This window comes from Heterodontus francisci, chromosome 14, assembly GCF_036365525.1.
Source record: "Heterodontus francisci isolate sHetFra1 chromosome 14, sHetFra1.hap1, whole genome shotgun sequence".
Classification (NCBI taxonomy): Eukaryota; Metazoa; Chordata; class Chondrichthyes; order Heterodontiformes; family Heterodontidae; genus Heterodontus; species Heterodontus francisci.
In genome coordinates, this window is record NC_090384.1 from 90,511,944 (window position 1) to 90,537,759 (window position 25,816).

Genomic DNA, 25,816 nt, shown 5'->3' on the forward strand with positions numbered 1-25,816 from the left:
TTGACTGTCCCAGCTAAATCGTTTTACCTGGTGCAAAGAACAAAGTCCAGACCTGATTCCCACATTTAGGCCCACATCCTTCCAAATGACAGCCTGGAGTTGTTTCTGCCAAAAGGTTGAAAGGAGCAGGGAGGCCTGATACTCACCATCTGATCTTGTTAGGAATAGCCATCGTTAGTCGTGAAGCACTTTAGGGAGTCATAAGGTTGTTGGGGATGGTTTAAACTTGGGATGGCAACCAGGATGTAGTAATTGAAAGGAGAAACAAGGTGCACAAAGGATTAGAAGAGACAGATAGCACTAGAGTAAAAAATATGAAGGTATTAGGTGGGGTCAGACCAAGAGGGATTGCAATAAGGTCCAGATTAGGTTTACAGTGCACATATGTTAGGACACAAAGCATAGTAAATAAGATTGGTGAGCTGAAGGCACAGGTAATTACATGGGAATATGATGTTTTGCCGATAATGGAGCCCAGGCTCAAAAAAGAGCAGGACTGGGTACTATATATTCCTGGATACAAGGTGCTCCAGAAAGATTGGGAAGAGGTGGAGTGGCAGTACTGATTAAGGAGGCTATTACAGTGCTGGAGAGAGAGGATGTCCTACAGAGGTCAAGGACAGAATTGATTTAGTTGGAAACAATAGAGGTTCCATAAAACTATTGGGTGTATTCTATAGGCCATCAACTAGTGGGAAAGATATAAAGGAGCAAGTTTGCAGGGAGACATTGGCGAAGTGCTAATGTCACTGAACTAGTAATCCAGAGGCCCAGGCCTTTGCCCTGGGGACACAGGTTCAAATCCCAACATGGCAGCTGGTGGAATTTAAATTTACTGAATTAATAAGTTCAATTAATGAATAAAAACATCTGAAATTGAAAGCTAATCTCAGTAATAGTGGCATGAAACTACTATTGATTGTCGTAAAAACCCATCTGGTTCACTAATGTCCTTTAGGGAAGGAAATCTGCTGTCCTTACCTGGTCTGGCCTACATGTGACTCCAGACCCACAGCAATTACCAGCCCACTGAAATGGCATGGCATGCCACTCAGTTGTGAAGGGCAATTAGGGTTTGGCAACAAATGCTGGCCTTGCCAACGATGCTCACATCCCATGAAAGAATAAAATAAATTACAGAGGTCCAAAAATTATAGAGTATTGATAATGGAGGACTTGAATTATCCTAATATAAACTGGAATAATAATAGTGTAAAGGGCAGAGAAGTGTGTTCAGGAGAATTTTTGAGATCACTATGTTTGTGGCCCAATGAGGAAGGAGGCATTGCTGAATCTGGTTCTGGGGAATGATGTGGGGCAAGTGGATCAAGTGTCAATAGGGGAACATTTAGGGAACAGTGATCATACCATAAGGTTTAGGTTAGCTATGAAAAAGGACAAGGAATAATCTAGGGTAAAAATACTTAATTGGAGGAGCGCCAATTTCTGTGGAGTGACAACAGATCTGGTCCAGGTAAATTGAAATCAGAGATTGGCAGGCAGAGCTGTAACAAAACAATGGGCTGCCTTTAAAGAGAGGAAAAGCTGGGTAAGCAAAGCCAGAGCTCCCTGGATGATGAAATAGATAGAGAGTAAGATGAAGCAGAAAAAGGGTGTGTATGGCAGATGTTAGGTTGATAATACAAGTGAGAATGAGATTCAACATAGAAAATTCAGAGGAGATCTAGGGCAAAAAACTTTTTGACATAATTTTTAAGCCTGACATTCAATCAGCTTGCCTTAGGAAGCTAGAAATAGTGCTGATGGAAAAAATGCTGGTTTGTCAGTCTTTTAAAATAAAACTTGCTGAACTAAGCCAAGAGACAAAAACAAATACTATCAAGGAAGCAACAAAAATAATACCAGCCAGCCAGAGACACTAGTGCTTCAGTTTAGAAAGACTAAACCTTGGACCTAGATAAGATGAAGCACCGTGTTCCAACAACATACAAACATCTTTTTCTGGAAAACTGACTACAAGGGGCTTCACATAATGGAAGATCACTAGAGAAAGTGCAAGAAAGATGGACCGTTTTCTGGATGGATTCAAATTATGGTTTAAACAAAGAGCTCAGAATATAATAGGGTAAATGCTTTTAAAAAGAAGCTTCATAGGATAGTGTGGCCTGTCAACATAATAAACTAACCCCATCCCCTGAACAAGAGTATAAAAGGTTGAACGTATTGGAGACTTCACTGCAGGGGCGAGAGACCAGCACTGCTGTCAACTGAGTTCAAGGAGAAGAAGTCCGGCTTATAACCGGGAACAGAAGTTATAATCAATGGGAATAGCCACCTTGGATGGTTGTATGATTAGCTGGTAACGTATGTGAACATTCTATTGCTAGATATTGTTGAAAAATTTACTTGCTGTGAGTAGACTAACAACTGTTGAAGCATTCATTTGCTGGGAGTAAAGTAACAAAGCAGCTGTTTTTTTTAATGATTATTTTCTTTCCTCAACATTTTAAATCTGCAATCACTTTTTGTAATCATTTTAGATATGTAATCGTGTGTACAAATAAACTAGCACCATTAAGCATAACAATCTTTTGAGTGAATCATCAATTTGTTCTCTTGTAATTCTTGGTTGAAAACAAACTAAAAGTTTGGGTTGTTGCTTTCAATTCTTGCAGAGAAATGAACAAATATGAGCAGCAAAGAAAGAGTATGAGACTGGCAGCCAATATAAAAGGAAAATCAAAGTTTTCTGTCGGCCTATAAATAGAAAAAGAGTAGTAAGAGTCTGCAAACGCAACATGAAGCCCTGTGACATTGATCACAAGTCACGGGAGTCAGTTGCCAGGGATCACCAGAGCTGGCGGGCAGCCATAAAGGCGGGGCTAAAGTGTGGCGAGTCGAAGAGACTAAGCAGTTGGCAGGAAAAAAGACAGAAGTGCAAGGGGAGAGCCAACTGCGAAACAGCCCTGACAACCAATTTTATCTGCAGCACCTGTGGAAGAGTCTGTCACTCTAGTATTGGCCTTTATAGCCACTCCAGGCGCTGCTCCACAAACCACTTTCCACCAGCAGGCGCTTACCCATTGTCTCCCAAGACAAGGAGGCCAAAGAAGTAAGAGGAGGGATAGGGCCAATTTTTTTTATTCTTTCATGGGATGTGGGGTTGCCCGGGTTTGGTACCAGGACCACTGCTTTTCTTCATGTACATGAATGATCTGGACTTGGGTGCAAGGGGCACAATTTCAAAGTTAGCAGACGACACAAAATGGTATTGCAAATTGTAAGGAGGATAAGGATAGATTTCAAGAGGACAAAGACAGGCTGGTGGAATGTGCAGACAAGTGGCAGATGAAATTTAATGCAGAGAAGTATGAAGTGATGTATTTTGGTAGGAAAAATGAGGAGAGGCAATATTAAGTAAAGGGTGCAATTCTAAAGGGGGTGCAGGAGCAGGGAGACCTGGGGGTATATTTGCACAAATTGCTGAAGGTGGCAGGGTAGGTTGAGAAAGTGATTTAAAAGGCATCTGGGATCTTGGGCTTTATAAATAGGGGCATAGAGTGCAAAAGCAAGGAAGTTAAGATGAACCTTTATAAAACACTGGCTCAGCCTCAACTGGAGTATTGTGTCCAATTCTGGGCACCGCACATTAGGAAGGATATGAAGGCATTGGAGAGGGGGCAGAAAAGATTTACGAGAATAGTTCCAGGAATGAAGGATTTCAGTTACATGGATGGATTGGAGAAGCTGGGGAATGACCTCCTTCTGTTCTATCATCATTCTACGATTCTATAGGTTGTGAAAGACGCCGTGTCAATGTAAGTTTGTTTTTTACTTTCTTTTTTAATCCTGCCCACATGTCCATGTGCAGAGCTCTCTCTCCCAATAGTTAAAAATTAATACATCAGGAGCATGCAGAATAGCACTTAAATTAATATCAGGTAGGATTACAGAGTTAGTAGGCCCCTTTGAGCCATTTAGAAACTAGATTAGGCACCATAATGGAATTAATCTACATGCGCTGGGAACCAACAGGAATGAAAGTTTATCTCCTTCAGGGAGACACACTCTGTTGAATTTTTAGGCCCCAATGGGGGCAAGCATGGAGGTGGGCGGGTATGTAATTTTGCACCACCAGCCAGTGTGCCGGTTTCCTGGCTCCATCCCGCCCTCAGGCCATCTTTCTAAGTGATGGGTAGCCAATTGACCTTGTAAAGGCCTATTAGGGTCTAATGTCGGAGGAATTTTCCAGTCGGCCTCCAGGTTCTGAGAGGCATCGGGACACAGTGTAGCTGCCTGGAAGCAGCCTCCTGGCAGCAGGCCGGTAGTAGGCCAGAACTTCAGTCAGGCTTAGAGGCCCTCCCTGCCTGCCTAGCTTCAGCTGCAGGTTGCCCTATGGAGGGGTTCCCCTTCCATAATGAGACCAATTTTTTATTTAAAGCTAAAAGGTTGGAGAGACACCCTCTCCCTCACTCACCTGAAAAGGAAGCCTGCTGCTTCTTCCGAGTGGAGGATGGCCTCATATTCACCCCCCACACCCGTCCCCCCCCAGCTTCGAAAGCCCACCCAACATCCCTAATTGGATGGCTAGCCCACCCCAGCACCAACCCACTGCACACCCGGCCATTAATTGGCAATCTGGGGAATATCACAGCCGGGTAACTATTCCCCACATATTGCTGGCTTCTGACCCCCATTTGAACATGATGGCAGGGTTCGGAAGCCCACAGGGAAAATCCTGCCCAAGATATACACATCAAGTTTAGCATCAATAAGCAATGAAGCAGGCACAATCCCAGTATTAAGTCCACTTGAACGACTAATACCCACATTTGCCAAGACTATTTCTTAACTCACTAAAAGCCAATGGGAATTTCCATGCTGTGGGCTTTCAGAACATGAAAGACAATTTTAATCCTAAATAGTTGTATGCATACTTCAGTAAAACACATACGGTGCTTTAGAAAGCAGCATTTCTTAGTTATAGCAAAGAATGAATTGGGATGATTGTGAGACATACTGTAATTAAAGCAATTTAATCCAATTTCTTAAGTTGGAAGAAAAGTTTCCATTTCACAGGAGAATGAGTAGAAATGGTTCCTTTCACGGCTTGCTTATAGATAATTGAAACCACTCATTTAAATCCCATAAGCAAAAAAATGATTAAGTATATAATTAGAAATAATCAGATGGATCAGCAATAGTGGATTACTGCACAGAGTTTTGAACCAAATGCAGATTGGGGAGGGGAATATTATACTGGCAGCAGGGTTCTTGACGTCAGGGCAAACCGATGCTGAGATTCCTACATCGTCTCTTTTACAGAATGCCCACTGAATTTAGTGGCAATCAGGCACTGAACTGGACAGCGGCGGGCTTTCCATCAGATTTAGGACCCCGTCGGCAGAAGTCCAGGCCTTGCAGAGCTGCCGGCCAATCAGAGGCCAGCAGCTGCAGCGCCACTGCGGAGGAGGTGGCTGCTGCTGTAGCTGCAGCTACCAGACACCAAGGAACGGCACTGGAGCCAGGCTGAAGGTAAGTCAGGGCAGGAGGGGTCTTGCGGGGTGGGGGAGTTGTCAGCAGCAAGGGCAGGGGGATGGCCCTCAGCGGGACAGCACTTCCCTGTGCTGGGTCCCTCTTTCAGACATTGCCTTTGAACAAGGGACCCTCCCCTCCACGCGCACCCCCCCCCCCCCTCCACCCCAGAGCTGGGTCGCAGCCCGCATGATTTTTTGTGCTGTGCTTCCTGTGTGGCGATAGGGCCGCCTGCCGCACAGGTAATTGCAGCTGTGGTGGGAAGAGGCCCTTAATTGGGGGTTAATTACCCAGTTAAGGGCCTCAATTGGTGGCAGGGTGGGAAGGCCGTTCACAGACTAAGATCCTTCTAGGTTGTGTGGTAAAATGCAAAACATTGTGCTGTGTAGAAATATGTTCTTTCTTTTTTCTTTTGGGCCTCCTTATCTCGAGAGACAATGGATACGCGCCTGGAGGTGGTCAGTGGTTTGTGAAGCAGCGCCTGGAGTGGCTATAAAGGCCAATTCTGGAGTGACGGGCTCTTCCACAGGTGCTGCAGAGAAATTTGTTTGTTGGGGCTGTTGCACAGTTGGCTCTCCCCTTGCGCCTCTGTCTTTTTTCCTGCCAACTACTAAGTCTCTTCGACTCGCCACAATTTAGCCCTGTCTTTATGGCTGCCCGCCAGCTCTGGCGAACGCTGGCAACTGACTCCCACGACTTGTGATCAATGTCACACGATTTCATGTCGCGTTTGCAGAAATATGTAACATACGATTAAGTTCAGCATAAGAAAAAATTACATAACTCTGCTCAAAAATGAATGCAATTGTTTTGTGTGTGAAGTGAAGGGGGTACAGAATGGTCCAGATTCTCACTAATGCACATTACAGACTTCAATATGGAGCTTATATTGAGGTTCTCATAGGAGAGGCTATTTTCTTGATATCTCATTCCCCTTTTGTGAGTCAGCAGACCACATGCAGAAAAGGTTTTTAACAAAATTCACTACAATGCTCCTTTCCAGTAATGTGGTTATTTTTACATTTAGCAGCCCTCTAAGCTCAGCACCCTGTATCTGTTATTTTGTTTCAATCAGGGTGACAGCACATTTCCAAAAATTCTACAAATTAAGCTCCTGAGATGCTCAGGTACTCGTCACCCTTGCTTGTTTATCCTTCTCCAGATAATCCTAATCGAGACGAGCAAACCCATCTCCAGAGGGTGTTTGGTTGATTGAGAGTACAAATGTCAACTACTGCTTCTGATTAAGGGCTAAAGATCAGAAGGTTCTCCAAGTTCGCACCCAAAAGGTAGAATTACATAGAAGTTACAACAAAGTAGTAGGTTATTGGGCCCACCAGACCACATTGGTGCATGTCCTTCACATAAGCAGCAGTTCTAATCCCAAATGCCTGCATTGTTCCCATATCTCTTTATCCCTCTTTCCTTCAACCACCTATCTAATCTACGGTCTCTGCTTCAATTATCAGTTCTGGTACTGCATTCCACAGCTTCACATCCCTCTGATCTCCGTTCTAAATCTTTTGCATCTAATCTTATAATTAGATCCACAAGAAAATTTGCAAATACAAATCTCTTGCCATGTTGTAAAATGAATATTCTGTTGCGGGGTAAATTACTTTGCATGCAAGCACACAAAGGGAAAAAACTGAAGGGAAGTTCCTAAAAAATTTCACTGCGTTTAAAACAAGTGGAGGGAGACAACTTTCAGCAGCCAGCCCCACACCTATAGCCAACAATATTAGCTTTCAACCTTAAAAACATTTCAAACTAATCCTGGGTGAAACTAAGATTCTACACAAATACATATTAAATTCAATCATCTGTGGAGAAGTGGGCTTGAAAGAAACCCACTTCCAAAATATAGCAACTTTAATTCAGCTTTGTGCAAAATGAAGACTGCAGTGAAATTTATCTCACTATTGAGTTCCAATTATATGGCTTAAAAAGCATTTATCGAGTCACAACTTTAATGAATTGTGGATCAAATATCAAAAGAAATAATGGTGCATAGCTGATATGCAGCATTAAATAAGATGGTACAAAATATGGGGAAAAAAAGAGTTTAACACCAACCTGTGTATACATTTTTCATCATTCTCAAGACGTACCCAACACTGAGAAGGCAGTGTTGATTACCCATCTCTAATTACCGCGATGACACTAATAGTTAATTATACAGTATGGGGACTGAAGTTACATGTAGGCCAAAATCAGGTTTAGTAAGATTAGTGAACCAATTGGATTTTTTTACAAAAATCTTGCAGCTTTCATTCTGGTGACAGCACACAAGTGACCAGATTTATTGAATTCAACTTCACAACCTGCCCCAGTGGAATTTGAATTTGTAAACTCTGGGTTTCTAATCCAGTACCATAATCACTATGCTACCATACCCTGGTAATGCAAGCTTTAACAACATATCCAAATTAGCACGTGACTGCCTCCAGTAATGGAACCCAAGAATGGTCCATATTAAGAAGCAGCCAGTTACTTCCAAATTAGTTCAAAAGTAAATAAAGTCTGATCAACTTCAGAATGCAAATTTACATTATACCCGACCCAACCATCAACTATTTTCATCAGCAATGAAGATTCCAAAAACTGTTAAAAGAATCCCATTGCATAAATATTCATTCACAACAAACATATGTCTTCAGTGACCCATGTCTGAAATTCAGATAAGATTCTCACATTCCGAAAATATCTCACCGGTGATCCCTATCTTCTGTTCTCTCTAGGGTTAACATTTAAATAAACTGTGCTATGGTAAATTGAAGAGATCTGCAGCACACATGAGAATCCAGAAGAATACATTGCAAACAATGAGGCAAGAAGTTACAACAAGGTTAATAAAAATGTATTACAAATCACATTTATGGTTTGAAATAAAATCTAAAACTCAGGGAAGCTGCAAATCCAGCTCAGCCTCTGATGTGCTGTCCTGCACAACTTACGATCCGTCACCAACACAAGATCTGCTTTGCGGCTCTCTGTGGCACAACTGTGAAGCCTAGACCATTAGCTTTGTGCATAAAGGGAAAGACTGGAATGCAAGTGCAACACAGTCTTGTACTATTAGATCCCCTTTCCCCATTCACAAACCTACCTGTCACTTCTAAATGCTTACAAAAAGAGTCATTTAAATTTCACTTTTGCAAGTTTTTTTAGTTTATTCATTCACAGGACGTGGGCATCTTGACAAGGCCACCATTTATTGGTCATCCTTAATTGTTCTCGAGAAGGTGGTGATGGGCCGCCTTATTGAATTGCTGCAGTTCATCGAGTGAAAGTACTCCCACAATGTTGTTAGGCAGGGAGTTCCAGAACTTTGACCCAGCGACTGTGCAGAAATGATGATACATTTCTAAGTCAGAATGGTGTGTGGCTTCAAGGGGAACTTGGAAGTAGTGGTGTTCCCATGCACTTTCTGCCCTTGTCCTTCTAGTTGGTGGAGATCGTGGGTTTGGGAAGTGCCATTGAAGAAGACTTGGCGAATTGCTGCAGTGCATCTTGCAGATGGTATGCACTGCTGCCACAGTGTGCCTGTGGTGGAAGGAGTGCATGTTTAAGGTGGTGGGTGGGTTGCCAATTGAGTTGGCTGTTTTGTCAAGCACCACATGCTGACAATATTCTAGTGCGCCTGAAGTGAAGAAAGAAAGTTGTATTCAAGGGTTCTCAAAAGGAGTGTAATGCTAGGCTCCCACCTGCCAAGAATGAGGTACATTAATTTAGTCACGAACATTGATTTTAAACTGTTACTGGAGTGAAGAAAGGACTTGTTAAACAGATCAGCCATGGCTGGAAAAGATATTTGCATATTAACAGACGGTGATTGGAAGGCAAAGGACCATTCCCAGACACATTCAACCTCAATGGACCTTGATCACCAGGTATTGTGTGTAAAAGGGGCATTCCAGAGACTGCTGTAATCCAAGACGTGGTCAGACCAGTCAGTCACATGACTAACCTGCTTGGTAATCTGGGTTTTATGAATTGTGCAAACAATTTGAACTCAGAAAAAGATTGTTTGCTCCTGTATTGAAACGATCTCTCCATTCTGCTCTCATTCCTTTCTCACAAGCCTCTGAATCCACTGAAGACACATGAACCCTAAGAGAGAAAAGTCTCCTACAGCGAACAAGGTTTAAGAAGAATACAGGGCCCCAACAAAAAGTAAGATCTACCTACAATCAAGGACTCGACAGTAAGCTCGAAAAACCGTAACAAAATCTTTTCAGATATTGCCTCAAACTTTTCCACTTTATCGTTCTTCTGCTCTTTTCTGCATCTATTTGTATGTGTGTATCACATATGCATGCTAGCGTGGGCACGTCATGTATTCCTAGGCGTCAACCGAATTAGAGTTTAAGTTCAAGTTTAATGAATTCCAACCTTCTTTTCTTTACACCTAAGGAAACCTGTTTGTGCTGGTTTCTTTGCCTTGTAGTTGGAAAGCAGAGAAAAAGGATTCACCAAGTGGGAGCTAAAAACAGCATGTTTAAAATTAAACCCTCTTATGGTAAGACCAGGTGAAGGCTGAAAGGGAACTGTAGACCTCTTTCTCACCGGGTCATAACAGAAATTTGGGTCCTAGCGTCTGGAATTGACCCACAGACAAATGAGATAAATTGGAAGAGGGAAGCCAAATTGTTCCCAATCAAAAAAGAGTAAAGATTTCAATACAGGTTTTCTTGTGGTTGTGTGTGCTTGAATATTAACATGTCTCCAACTGAAACTAGTAGCTCCCCAAGCCAGCGATAAGTTAAAAGCACTGATAATGGAGGAGTTGAAGAAAATGGCTGAGCAGTGTGGGATTACTGTACGTGGCAAGGCTAGGAAGTCTGAACACCTAAGACTAGTGGCCAACCATTTATCCCTTGAAGCTGAAGAAGCAGAAACAGTGTTAGAAGTAGACCAAAACAGGGTACCGCTAGCAAAGATACAAATAGAACAAAGGAAACTTGAATTAGAAGACAGGGAAGGAGAAAGTGAAAGGGAGAGACAGCAAAGAGAGAGCGAGGCAGGAGAGGGAGAAAGAAAGAGCCTTCCAGAAGGAATGTGAAGAAAAAGAAAGACAGGAGAAGGAACGAGAGAGAGAGAGAGAGAGAGAGAAAGAATATTCCAGAAAGAATGTGAAGAGAGAGAGTTGAAGTGGCTTGAGTTAACTAGGCTGTGACAGAGTAACCCCAGTGAAAGGAAGAGCATAATTCAGGGCTGGGTTAAAAATTGTTAAAACTAACTCAACTAATCCCGCATAAGACAGCAGTTTGACTGGCCAAAACTCCACAAAGAAGTGGTGGAGTACTGCAGGAGTTGCCACATGTGCCAGGTTGAGGGGAAACCCCAGCCTGCAGTGAAACCTGCACCTCTAAGTCCTGTACCGGTGTTAGGAGGACCCTCCAGCAGAGGGTTGGTGAACTGTAAGGGACCCCTGCCGAGAACAAACGAGGACAGGCAGGCACAAGGCTGGCAAAAGGTTCGACAAGGAAGGGGAAAAGGTGACCAAGACGTCAGGTTAAAGGAAGTCCGAAAGGAATCCCGGATGAAAACACGTACTGTCCAGTCAGACAACCCCGATAAATGTGAAACGTTAGACCCCACATTCTCCTATGTAAATGCAGACACTGGAAGCAGCCCACCAGAATTGATAACGGTATTTACAGGAACCTGCAGAGGCAAAGGAAGAACTCTAGGGGGCAGAGAAACCAGGAAGGTGATGTCTCACCTAGTCAAAGTTCCACAGGGGAGTGCAATAGAGTCTGCACAAATACCTGCAGGCAGGAGAGTCCTTTGGGACAAAGGGGAGATTAGCAAAGAATCCTCCCCCGCAGTCAGCAAAAAGAAAGCCATCATCCCCCTAAAAGCAAAAGCTTTTGCATGACTCACCAAATCACTGAAGGATAGACGCACCCACTACTGACTCTCCTGGGGGAAAAAAAATTACCTGAGCCGGAACAAAGACCCGAGGTAGTCATGGAAATGGGCAAACAGAAGAGAAACTTCCCCAAAAAAGAACCATATGTTTATTGGGATGCTAAAAAAGGGGCCATTTTAATAAGTTTTCGGATTTGTGAATGAATGAGAGAAATGCATGGATTTTTTTCTGTATCTTATATTTTCTCTCGAACCTTTTAATGAAATGCACCGTTTCTCAAATCACATTTCATTCCGCTGGGTGTGGAAGTGTCATGAAAGGCCCCCACCAACCAAGAATGAGGCACATTAATTTTGTCACGAACATTGATTTTAAACTATTACTGGAGTGAAGAAAGAATTTGTTAAACAGATCAGCCGTGGCTGGAAAAGGCATTTGCATATTAACAGACGGTGATTGGAAAGACAAAGGCCCATTCCCTGACACACTCAACCCACAATGGACCTTGATCACTAAGTATTGTGTGTAAGAGGAGCATTCCAGAAACCGCTGTATTCCAAGACATGGTCAGACCAGTCAGTCACATGACCAACCTGATTGGCAGCCTGGGTTTCTCTGAATTGTACAAACAATTTGAACTCAAAAAAAGACTGTTTGCTCCTGGATTGAGAAAATCTCTCCTGTCTGCTCCCATCTCTTTTTCACAAGCCTCTGAATCCACTGAAAACACATGAATGCTAAGAGAGAAAAGTCTCCTATAGCGAACAAGGTTTAAGAAGACTGGGCCCCAATGATGAGCAAGATCTACCTACAATCAAGGACTGTACAGTGATCTTGAAGAACCGTAACAAAAACTCTTCAGATACTGACTCAAACTTTTCTACTTTATTTTTCTTCTGCTCTTTTCTGTCTCTATTTGCAAGTGTGTATCGCGTATGCATGCTGGCGTGGGTGTGCCATGTATCCCTAGGCATCAACAAAATTAGAGTTTAAGTTCAAGTTTGATAACCACTGACCACCTCCAGGCGCATATCCATTGTCTCTCGAGATAAGGAGGCCAAAGAAGAATAAATTTCAAATTTATTTTCTTTAAACCTAAGGAAACCTGTTTGTGCTGGCTTCTTTGCCTGGTTGAACAAGGATTCACCAAGGGGTGTTAAAAACACGGTCGGTTTAAAATTAAACCCTGTTACAGTAAGACCAGGTGAAGGCTGAAAGGGAACCCCTAGACCTCTTTCACTGGGTCGTAACAGGAGTAGCACCAAAACAAAACTTCTTTTTTGATCTGAATTCAACAAGAGGGTGCTTGACAGCTGGTTGAAAGCACTTAAAAAATACACACAATGATGTGAAAGGATATTGTAACATGCAGCTACTGTGTGAGATTTGCATTTATTCTCAGGCTGATCTGTTACTCAAAAGCGTCATTTTCTAATATAGACCATTTATACGATTTCATCACATCAGGCCAAGTAAACTAGATGACACTTTAGACTATTAAATTTAAACAGAAAACCAATTGCCGTTTGAATAGAACTTTTCTCTGAAACATGATGAATTCCCATTACCAAAAGTAGAATCAAGCAGAGGCAATAAAAAGGGTTGCGGTTGGAGCAGAAAAGACTATTCCACATGCAATATCAGTGGAGGACTGGGAGCATTTTTGTGGCTGACCTGTTCAACAGAACAAGTGAGGCAACAACTACGGGCAATGATTAAATTGCCACGGTACAGTAGTCCAAGGAGTTGAACATTTAAAAAGGAATTCTGAAAGAATAACATAATAAATAAAATAAAAAATTAGAAGCACTGGGGGTCCATGTACATAAATCATTAAAATATCATACATAGGTACAGAAAATAGTCAAAAAGGTTAATGGAATGCTGGCCTTTATATCTAGAGGGCTAGAATACAAGGGGGTAGAAGTCATGCTTTAATTGTGCGAAGCCCCAATTAGGTCACAACTGGAGTAGAGTGCATAACTCTGCACATCAAACCTTTGGAAGGATATTTTGGCTTTGAAGGGATAGCAGCGTAGATTTACCAGAATAATCCCTCAGGGTCAAATTCTGAGAAGAGATTACACAAACAAGGGTTTTATTCCCTGGAATTTGGAAGGTTAGGGGGTGATTTGATCAAAGCTTTCAAGATATTAAGGGGAACTAATAGGCTAGAAACAGAGAAACTATTTCCACTGGTCAGTGAATCTAGGACTGGGGAAAAGACCTTTCAGGTGTGAAGTTAGGAAACACTTCTACATACAAAGGATGGTAGGAGTTTGGAACTCTCTTTTGCAAACGGCAGTCAATACTAGGTCAATTGTTAACTTGAAATCTAGTATTGATCGATTTTTGTTAAAGGTATGAAGGGATTTGGGGAAAAGGTGGGTGTTATATATTGTTATGCTATCTGTAAAGTGTTAGGAACTAATTTGCTAGGAACTCGTTGGTATGTGTAAGTGTTCCAGTGGGGGCCACATTCACAGCTGCACTGGGGAGTCATGTTATGTGTAACACAAGAATCAGTTGAATCAGGTTCTACAGCAGACAGCATGGTGCTGTAATAAACAGACTGACTCCAGCCTTTTCCAAGTTTAATGTGTGATTCTTTCCAACATCTGGGAACCAGAAAAACAATATAAAGACGTAACTGTGGTATATGGAGTTAGGTCACATTTTTGCCATGATCTCACAGACGACGGAACTGGATTAAGGGGCTAAATGGTCTCCTCCTCTTCCTAAATTTCTATATAATAATGTTTTAGATTAATGTTTCTCATTGGGAAAAATATCTACAAATGATATGGCTCATTGGCCACAAAACATGTGTGATCAACAAAGGAATTGTGCTAAACTAAGAGAGTTTGTGATCTGCAGTTGTCGCATGCAATAACAATAGGATTTTTCTCAACCTATAAACCTGCAAATAAGTTAATACATAACTAAATATTGATATGATATTTCTGGGATATACAGAAGCAAATATTACAAGATGCAATGCATTCATAAGCCACATCACTAAATGGGATGTATGATTTTCTGAACCTCAAGTTTCTGATCTCAGGCTGTTTGAGGACGTACCATGCAGAAATAAAACACTTCACTTACAGAATGAAGAGGGAAATTTGGGCAAGCCAATGTACCCAGTTCATACACTCCAGCGTTCAGTTAAAAAGTATAGCTTAGCACCACCTTCTCAAGGGCAATTAGGGATGAGCAATAAATACTGGCCTCGCCAGCAATGCTCACAATCCATGAAAGAATTTTTTAAAATCTTTGTTATCCAGGGATTTTGGGGTCACTCTGTATTTTTGAGATATGAAGAATTAGTTACAAGAAGCACAGAAGATTTTCTTTATTACACTGGTTTGTACCAAAATTGTCAAGTAGCCAGAAGGAATAGACAGTATCCCACCAATGCATTACACTATGAATTATGAATGCTCAGTTCATTTGTAAATAACCCCAGTGTAAATGCAATATTATTAGTCTTCCATTAGCTAGATTCTTACTGCTTTGGGCAGATCATTTTACACATTAGGATCTTGGAATTACTGTATATTTGTAGGAAAGTTATCAATATAAGAATCATCTACAATTAAAATATTCACTATTTGGGAAGCATATTCTAAATAAAGTGTAAAACCTTTCCTCTGCACAAGAAACGGTTCACAGTAGGAAACCAACAACAGCTATAAATGAGTTCCATTACTTCAATTTACCTAAGATATAGCAGACTTTTAAGTGTAGAATTAATATAACTGAATGCTTGGGGCAGTGTTTTAATACACATATTTCTTTTGGGCCTCCTTATCTCGAGAGACAATGGATGGGCGCCTGGAGGTGGTCAGTGGTTTGTGAAGCAGCGCCTGGAGTGGCTATAAAGGCCAATTCTGGAGTAACAGGCTCTTCCACAGGTGCTGCAGAGAAATTTGTAACTGCTGCCTTCCGTGTTGTTTCAGTCGCTGTGAGGCAACTATGGAGTGACCTCTCCATGGCGCATGCCTGGGCAAATTTATGGAGGTTGAGAGTTGCCCAGTCGTCAAAACCCCCCTCTCGGCCTTTCTGGTGGGGTCCAAAGGAGTGCAGGACACGACGTTTGGCACCAGTATGGCTGCAGGAACTGCCGGAAACATGCCAAAGGTGACACATGACCGCCTACGGGGTTCCGCTCCGGATTTTCTGTTAGGGTTTACTCCCTTAGCCTTGGTCTCTCCCGAGACGCCCACAAGGCAGTGGGGTTGTTGGGGCCCCTACACAGGTGTAGGATGGTGCCGGTGGGAGGAGGGGATGCAAGGGGGAGGGGTAGAGGGAGGGGGTGGGGGGGGGGGTGCAGGGGAAGGGGGTGCGGGGTGAAGATGGTGCGAGGGGGGGGGAATACACATATATTCATTCAGTAAGCACAATCTGATGAATAACAGCAATATATTTGGAGCCAATTCTTTCAAGATTGGATTCAGCTATTCAGGGCAATAAATCATTCCACTGTTCTCTCTTGCAAGCAAGAAAAACAGGTTTATAAACATTTAAGTGGTACTGCTGAAGCCTTCAGATTTTCTAGAAATTATGTTAAAACTGCCAAGGATTAGGTTGCACGTTGAGACGCCATTGCTATGGAAACAATTGGGCTGTTTCACAGATTACACTGTTCTAAATGGACAAGACACAGCATCTCTAACCATCAATGATTCATACATTACATCATGAGCTTTGCTGCTGCTAGGCTAAAGAGTAACACTAAATTTGTGTACTATTTACCATTAATTTCATTAATCTTTATGGTGTAAATGATACATCATTTAGGGCACATAAATGAAAAGATAAAAATGTGCAACTACCAATGAAAATTAATAGATTAATACAGCATTACAATTTCCCTTATGCTAAAACATGGATGTGTAAAGCAGCCAGCATTAAAATTTTGCTTCCTAATTCAAGACTTCCACCAACAATACTCCAAGCTCACACCTTTTAATAAAATCAGTCAGCTAAAATCAAGACAGTCACACTGGGCAGTAATTGGTATAATTATTCATTCAAGTGCTCTATTTTAAGGAGACTTCCAAGTAGACACAAATTAGAATGAAATGCTAGCAGATTCAAGTTATAATTATACTGCTTAATCCTTAAAGACCTAAGCAGAGCATGTACAGTACTAACAGTACAAATTTGTTTATTTTGGCAGCAGAAGTTTTAAGGGAGCTACTTATACTTAGAAATTGTGTCTCCCGGTGGCTGGGGCAGCATCCCTGGAGAATTCCACCATATCTGTACAAATCTTCCATTTAGAATTATCTTCCTGCTACCATTTCTTAGTTGGGGTAGCAGAGGTCAAACACCATTGTAAGATTAAACTAGAATTTAAATGATTCAGGGAAGAATACCACTATTACTTGTTACACAGAGGATTTTCTAAAGAAATGACGTGCGATTTCATGCTGAGAACTGACCTGTAAATGTCCACAGTCATTTTAATTAGGACTCTTAAGACTGTCAAGAAGAGAGACTCTCAACATCCCCATGCCTAAATTTGATTCAAATCCATACAAGCAGAACCTATACTACCAAGACATTTGCTGTGGAAAAGATACAATATAATCTGACTAATGATGAAAAATGATTATATTGTGACTTTGAATTTGGGCCTGTGGCTTTCAAACTGCCCGAGCTGTTGCTGCTAAACCATCCGCAATGAATCTAGAGTACTATGCTCCTGTAGAAGTGTCCTGCGAGACACTTGTTCCTGTTTGAGCACTTTGAGGGGGTTGCTATAAGAGCAGCTGAATTCTGGTTAAATATATGAAAACCGTATTGATAAAGTTCAAGATACAGCAGATCAGCATTAAGTACCATGCACATTTTCCCTGGGCAAGTCTGTTCCCAGAATTTTTGGGGTTAGCTGTCCCAGAAATTCAGTGCACCATATAAATGTCTCATGCTGAGGCTTGATTTCTTTAGCCTTAACATATCTACTTATGTAAATAACTTTTGAATTATCAATCAGTACCTATTACCCCCACCTCTGCCTTTTTCAGCAGACGACAAACACATTAAAGTGAGCAAGTCCAAGCACACATCTGTTGCATTTAACTACCCCTCTCAAAAGCTTAGTGCATGCCTCTGCATTGATTTGACATCAGCCCTTAATTATCACCATTGAGCTCTTGTATATTAGATAGTACACAATATTTCCAATTTTATCTCACTGCTAGCTAATTGAACGTCTCTTATTTACTGACAATGCAAGATATCATTTGGAATGATGGCTTATAACAGGCAATCGTAGTGAAGGGATAAGTTTGAATGTAATCTTTGAATGAAAGACAAATTAAATTCATTTCAAGTTCTTGAGAGAGAAAACTCTGGAGACTATATACTCTGCTGGTCTGAGATGCAACAAACAATTTTTGGCAGCACTGTTGGTGTTTTTCATAAGATTCACTTTAATTAATGTTTCCCAAATGTTCTTTTTTTCTATTAGTTATTTTCAGCATCCAAATTATTCATTAATTTTAGAGAAGTGGGGGCAGGGGAAGATCGAGAGGGAGCAAGAGGAAGGACTAGTTCACCCAAAGACACCTTTATGGATTTTGTCAGTGGCAATCTTTAGTTGACAACTAAAAGCTGCAAGTCACTGAAACAAGACAGTTTCCTTCACTTTTCCACAGTATCCAGTCACGATAGCTTAACAACCTTTATGCAAGTCAGACATCAACAAAATACGCAATTTATTCAAAGCAAATTTCCTCACGCTCAGCAGCTGTAATAATTGATGGGATCATCAGCGAGAGAGACACAAAGTCAATCTGGACTCAGCAAAATCCATTACTCCCAGATGGACAAATAAGGAAATACTCCAGTCTGAAATAAGTCATCTTTACTGGGCAACGTGATCTAACATTTCCAAGCTAATAAAGGTGTACTTATGGCAAAATACATGTTACTGCTCTCCCTCTTTTAATAAAGAAGACTTGCATTCAGACAGTGCCTTTTACAACCTCAATACATCACAAAGTAACTTTACAGCAATGGCCTACTTTTTGACATCTGGTCACTGTTGTAATGTCAGGAATTATGGTAGCCAATTTGAGCACAGCAAGGTCCCACAAACAACCATGAGGTAATGACCAGATAATCTGTTTTAGTGATGGTGGTTGAGGGATAAATATTGAGCAGAACACTGGGGAGAACACCCTGCTTTTATTTGGAATAGTGCCAATGGATCTTGATCTTGGTTTAATAGCCTCTAATCTGAAAAATTGCACCTCCGACAAGGCAGCATTGGTTGTATGATCGCTTTAAGAGTGAGGTTCCTTTAAGAACTCTACATGCGAATGAGCTCAGTACCTGGATGTAGTGATGTGACTAGAAGCCATAGTCATTCTGCATAGCAACACCCTGGGCAAAGGTTCTGTATATAGTTTGCTCTGTATTGTATGTCCTAGTTTAGCTGTTAATAAACCATCTAGAGATCTTCAAGGAACTGGAATCCACGTACCTTATCGTGTTCCTTAAAGATAGCACAAAGAAACTCATGTCATCATTTCCTCAGTACTTCACTGTAGTGTTAGCCTGGATAATGTGCTCATTCTCTCTGAATTCTACAATAAAACAGTCAATTGTGTAGTCAAATTATTTAATGAATTTGATTATACAGAGTATGAATTAAATCAATTAGCAAACTCACCAAAAGCAATACCATGCCCAAGTAAGATGCTAGTATTATGCAAAGTATTATCCCCATTCCTTGTTTCTTTACAATAGATGCTGGAGAAAATCTGTCATCGGCAACAGAAGGTGGTGGTAGTGCGAGGGAGGAGTGGGAAAAGAATGAGTATTAAGCACCATTCACAGCACTTCAAGCTGTATTCCTGCTAAATAAAGCTATTTACTTCCATTTATATTGAATGGTAAAACTGAAAAAGGACATTTATAAATTCACTTTCATATTGAACAAAAACAAATTGTGATAGATTATGCTCTGGTTTTTGTACTGGAATTGTTTTGAAAGGCTACACAGAAGTATATTTGGAAACTTCCTCAGGAACTTTTAGCAAACTAGTTTTTTAATTTTTTTTATATTCAAAACTTTTAATCAAGATTCGTGATAGATTTTTGAGGAGATTTCTGGCTATCAGCATAGAAACAGATTTTAAAAGTCAATGTTTAATGCTACCATCCCAAGTGTTGTGCTCTTCATCCTTTAATGGTTAAGGAATAATGCTCATTTAATTTTCTATGTATGGTTAAGTATCTCAAGCATTTCAATAGGGATGGAAAAAGCGTGCGAATCCCAGACCTAATACTCTGCCAGGAGTCTCTTTAGACAAGTCAGTCAGCCAGAAGTATGCTGATTGTTTGCCAGAGCCACATTGGGTGGCTGAAGTTAAATAAACAACAAAGGATTTTGAAAATCAGATTCAAAGACGTACAAATTTAAGCAAATACCTTTGAGGTGGGGATCTGGCTAAACAAGATTACTGATCCTATGCTCATCCAGACCTCCCAGAAATGTCAGTTGCAACAGTTCCTCTTTTCCTTCCACCTTTGTAACCTTTTTTAAACTCAATTACATCATTAGGTTCCCCCACTTGCAAGTACCATTCCACAACTAATATGTCAGGGAGGATAACGCCATTTTCCAGATCTTCGTCAACATGCTCTTGAACCAGCAGTCGCTATGTTCCACCTTTGCTCATAATCCTTCCAGATGGCTAGGCTGAGATAAAGAACTCACCACATGGGAATGTATCAGGAAAGCTCATTTCCTCGTATTCCCCACGGCATACAGTTATCAAGTGTTCCTTAACAAGCTCTCCAATTCTGCCTTCACATTGCACTCAGCACTATGATCAATAGTCACTTTGATATCAACCAACCACAAACTGGCGAATATGATAAAAATTGTTTATATTTGCAATTTGCCATCCATCAGTATCTTTAAAGCCTGTAACAAACTACAAATGTAAACAAATCAGCTTCTCAGAAGGTTGTGGCTTCAAGTCTCACTCCAGCACTTGAGCACAACAATCTAGGTTGACACACCAGTGCAGTACATCAAAGGAGTTCTGCAACGTCGGAGGTGCACTCTTTCAGATGAGACGTTAAACCTCCATTTGCTCTCTCAAGTGGGCATAAAAGATCCCATGGCACTATTTCAAAGAAGAGCAGGGGAGTTCTCCCCAGAGCCCTGGTTTATCCCTCAAATCAACAGCACAAAAACAGATTGTCAGGTTATCACATTGCTGTTTGTGAGAGCTTGCTGTGCGCAAACTGACTGCTACGTTTCCTACATTACAACAGTAACTACACTTCAAAAGTACTTCATTGGCTGTAAAGCACTTTGGGAAATCCAGTGGTTATGAAAGGCGCTATATAAATGCAAGTCTTTCTTTCTTTTGCTATGAATAAAGGTGGCATTAACCACCAAACTCTGAGCTTGACCATGCATTCTCACTCATGCTTTTTGAGGACTAGAAAATGAATTTGCTGGCCTTTTCAGGCCTTTCACAGGTGTTGGTAGAAACAGCCACATCAAATCAATAGGGTCGGTTTGACAGCACGGAAACTGAAAGCCAGGAGCGGAGAAGTGTCAGGGTGGTTGCACTGACAATGTCACACACTAACCATTTGCCATGTTCCCTGCAGTATCTGTTCAACTTATGACATGATTTAATGGACTCGTTCAAAAAGAGCAATAATTTAAGCAACAGAATTTAAGATGCAAACAATGGTGCACAATTTTAGGCTGTCAATATTTACTAAGTGCAAAAAAAAAGCTCCTGCCCATATATAGTGATTCTTCTGCTCCAAGAAGTGTGCATTAATGTACTTGAAAGTTCTTCAATGAAACTTTCAGCATTCAGAGTGGAGAAGCATAAAATTAATACTCACTGATGGCTTATAAAATATAAATTCAATTTAGAAAATTATTTTTCTCAATCTAAGGTTACTAGTAACTGATTCAGGCTACTAACCCTAACCCTAACCCTGGAATACTTTACCATATTATACTAAGCAGCAAAAAAAAATTCATTTGCTTAACTTGTGTTTAAAAAAAAATCATATTATTAACAAATGGATTTGACATCAAGTGGAGGCACTCTTGGTCCACCTGTAACCTGGGTTAAAATGCAACGTGAGAAGGAAAATGTTTTCCTTTTCAAAAAGCTGTTATGGGACCCAAGATAAATAATGCTGAACTCCCACTCACTCGGTGAATAAACACGAGGTTTCATGTGCCCTTGAGCAAGAAAGAAAATAACTCTTGGGTTTGATCCCTGGTGTGGGCAGTTAGTAAAACTCACCCACATACTGGTGACAGTACTAAACTTGCTATCATCATCACTACTTTGAGGAGGGGGATGGAATTGAATCAGCCATATTATCATCACTGCTGGAAAAGGGCACTATGGATGGCAGACATGGTTAGGATCACATAGAATTTACAGCACAGAAACAGGCCATTCAGCCTAACCAGTCTATGCCAGTGCTTATGCCACACTAGAGCCTCCTCCAACCCTACATCATCTACCCATGACTCCATTTCCTTCTATTCCTTTCTCCCTCCTGTACTTATCTAGCTTTCCCTTAAAGGCAACTATGCTATTTGTCTCAACTACTCCATATGGTAGCAAGTTCCACATTCTAACCACTCTTTGGAAAAGAGTTTCTCCTAAATTTCCTATTGGATTGATTAGTGGCTCTGTTATAATAGCCCCTAGTTGTGGACTCCACCCCACAAATGGAAATATCTTCTCTATGACTACCCCATCAAACTCCTTCATAATTTTAAATACCTCTATTTGTCACCCTGCAGCCTTCTCTTTTCAAGAGCAAAGAGCCCCAGCCTGTTCAATCTTTCCTGATAGTTATAATCTCTCAGTTCTTATATCAACTTTGTAAAACGTTTTTGCAACTTCTCCAACACTTCCATTTCCTTTTGCTGGGGTATTACTCCCTACTATTGAACAGGCTGACAACAAGCTCACTCAGCAACATTAAGCACTGGTGAACACTTGGGAGGGACAAGGAGAGAAACTGTCCCGAGACGGGGCAAATCATCTTGGTCACGCTCATTCTAGTTTCTCTTGTTGCCTAAGCATTAAACCAGCCTTATCTATTAAACACGTTTTTTAAAAAACTATTAATGAATGGTCATTTAGCATGCCATGCTTGAGCTCCAATGTACCTTTGTACCAGAGACAGTCAATTGCAGGCAATGCTGAGGTGCCTGCAAGCAGCCAATTACCAAGCAGCACGGGCCTGTGAAAAAACTTACTTTCCCAACTTCTTAAATAATGTGTGACACAGAGGAGATCTGAAGATAGGGAATCTGGAGCTAATTAAAACACCCTTGAAAAAAGAAAACTAGTGATAAAGTTTTGATGTGTAATACCAAATCCATAATTACAGAATTACATTTCTTCATTTGCTATTATTACATCGCTAAACGGCATCAAAAAGTTGAACCGTAGGACTGGCTAAATTGCTCTTAAAGAGAGCCGAAACAGACTTGACAAGCCAAATGACCTCCTTCTGTGTTGTAACTATTCCATGATTTTACTGAGCATCATAATAAACATAAATTTATAAATGATCTATTCAAAGTTACAAGACTTATAAGCTATGATGATTAGTTAAACAGGAGACAGACAATAAAGTAAAAATGATTAATCAGGTATACGATGAGCCTCCCCACTCCCAAGCTTTCCTCCAAAAATACTACATACTCAAATGTTGCACATCCTTTTTGTAGCTTAAGGTTACAATCTGAAATGTATCGTATGCTTTGTTTACAGCTGAAGCAGTCCATTCAAGAGTAGCTGCAGGCCGAGACTGTAATATCAAAGGACCATGAGCAGCCCTCTCGGCCAAACAAATATATGGACACATAAAGGACGTGAAGTTGTTAAAGAGCATGTTCATTCCACTAAACGAGGGTTGAATGCATAACTCAGAAATGACCTTTTCACTCTTGATTTAATGGAAGTCATTTGTGAGTGGAATTAAAATGGCATTCAATGTCATCTTCAGTATCCTTGATTTATCGGACCTGTCTGTACAACTACTTTAAAAACGAAGAAATAAATTTACATACTATTTTAGTTCTAGTACATTGTTCATTTTTTTTGCAGAACATTGAGGATGTAATACCAAATCAAACAGCTTCAAGGCTGATCACACCGGTGTTTGTGCCATTAATTGCTGTTTGGTCAAAGAAGATGCATTGGTGTGCATTTTATATTTCCTTAGTTTTTCTGTGGATCATTGTGTAAGTTCTGTACTGCTGATAATTCATAATACTATGGATTGGTTATGGTAAGGGAACTATCAGAGGTCCAGGACTGATGGTTCGAAGGACAAGTGCAGCCAGAGGAAGTCAAATGCACTGCAGAATATGATCCCTAACTCCTACAATGTTGTGCAAGACCTTTTGTGTGACACCTTATCGAATGCTTTTTGGAAATCCAAGGACACCACATCTACAGGTTCCCCTTTACCCACCCTGCTTGTTACATCCTAAAAGAACTTTAATAAATTTGTCAAGCACGATTTCTCTTTCATAAATTCATGTTGACTCTGCTTGATTGTAATATGATTTTCTAAATGTCTTGCCATTACTTCCTTAAACATGGATTCCAACATTTTTCCATTGACAGATGTTAGGCTAAATGGCCTACAGTTTCCTGCTTTCTGACAGATACAAAATATTTGCTCAAAGTCTATCAAATCCTTGTTTCCCATTATTAATTCTCCACTCTCATCCTCTAAGGGACCAATGTTTACTTGAGCTACTCTCTTCCTTTTTACATAATTGTAGAAGCTCTTACTGTCTCTTTTTTATGTTTCTTGGTAGTTTACTATCATAATCTATTTTTTTCTTTTTTTTAGTCATCCTTTGCTGGTTTCTAAAATTTTCCAAATCTTCTGGCTAATTTTCACAACATTATATGTCTTTCCTTTCAATTTGATACCATCCTTAACTTCCTTAGTCAGTCATTCTTTCTCAATGTAACATATCTTGGTTGAGAATTATGAAATATTGCCTTAAATGTCTGTCACTGCTTATTTATCATCTGACTTTATAATCTATTTTCCCAGTCCTCTTTAGCTAACTCTGTCTTCAAACCTTGATAATTGCCTTTATTTAAGTTTGCAACACTAGTTTCAGACCCAAGTTTTCACAATCAAACTGAATGTGAAATTCTATCATGTTATGATTACTCTTCACGAGAGGATCCTTTACTTTGAGATCATTAATTAATTCTGTCTCATTACACATTACCAGATTTAAAGTAGCCTGTTCCCTGATTGCTTCCACAACATATTTTTCTGGGAAACTATGCCGAATACACTGAATGCACTCATCCTCAAGGCTACCTTTGCCAATTTGATTTATCCAATCTATATGAAGATTAAAGTAGCACAGGATTATTGCAGTACTTTTCCTCCAAGCCCCCATTAATTCTTGATTTATAGTCTCCTACAGTGTAGCTACTATTAGGGGGCCTTCGGACTACTCTCACCAGTGACTTTTTCCATTGATATTTCTTATCTCCACGCAAACTGATTCTACATCTTGATTTTTCGAGCCAAGATCATTTCTCACTAATGTGATCTCATTCTTTATTAATTGAGCCTACCCCACCTCCCTTTCCTTTCTGCCTATCCTTCCAAAATGTCAAATTCCCCTGAATAATCGGTTTCCAGCCTTGTTCACCTTGCAATCATGTCTCTGTAATAGCTATTGGATCATAACTATTTATTTCTACTTGCGCCATCAATTCCTCTATCTTGTTACGAATGCTGCGTGCATTCAGATAAAGAGCCTTTAATTTTGTCTTTTTTTACCATTTTACCTACTGTGACCTTATTTGCTTGTGCAAATTATATTTGAATGCCTTCTCCCTTCCTGTCACACTTTGGCTATCATTATCCACATCACTACCCTGCACTATCGCCTTGTCTTTTCTCTTTAACTTTCTAAATCTTCCCTCACTTGAACCCTACACCACCCATCCCTCCCTACCCTCCCCAGTCATTTAGTTTAAATCCCTATCTACAACCCTAATTATTCAATTCACCAGGACACCGGTCCTAGCAATAGTTCAAGTAAAGCCTGTCCTAGTGGAGCAGCTCCTTCTTTCCCCAGTACTGGTACCAGTGTCCCATGAATTGAAACCTATTTCTCCCACACCAGTTTTTGAGCCACTCATTCAACTCTCTGATCTGATTTACCCTATGCCAATTTGCTCATGGCTCAGGCAGCAATTCAGAGATTATAACCTTTATGGTTCTGCTTTTTAATTTTGTTCCTAGGTGCTCATACTCCTTCAGGAGAACCCCCTTCCCAGCCCTGCCTATGTCATTAGTACCTACATGAACCACAACAACTGGATCCTTCCTCTCCCATTCCAAGTTCCTCTCCAGCCCCGAGGA

At 40.7% G+C, this 25,816-nt stretch overlaps 1 protein-coding gene and 1 long non-coding RNA gene across 4 annotated transcripts in view; one reads left to right on the forward strand and one right to left on the reverse strand.

The window, feature by feature from the left end:
• The window catches only part of LOC137377146 (neuron navigator 2-like), a 984,055-nt gene that overhangs the window by 626,706 nt on the left and 331,533 nt on the right, over positions 1–25,816 (reverse strand). The window lies entirely within an intron of this gene.
• On the forward strand, positions 2,214–23,281 carry LOC137377339 (uncharacterized). 2 transcript variants are annotated; one of them, XR_010976395.1, is made up of 2 exons: positions 2,214–2,325; positions 23,176–23,281. It is a non-coding gene; the product is annotated as an uncharacterized lncRNA (long non-coding RNA). The 2 variants fall into 2 exon arrangements; XR_010976396.1 differs by lacking the exon at positions 2,214–2,325 and adding an exon at positions 5,382–5,496.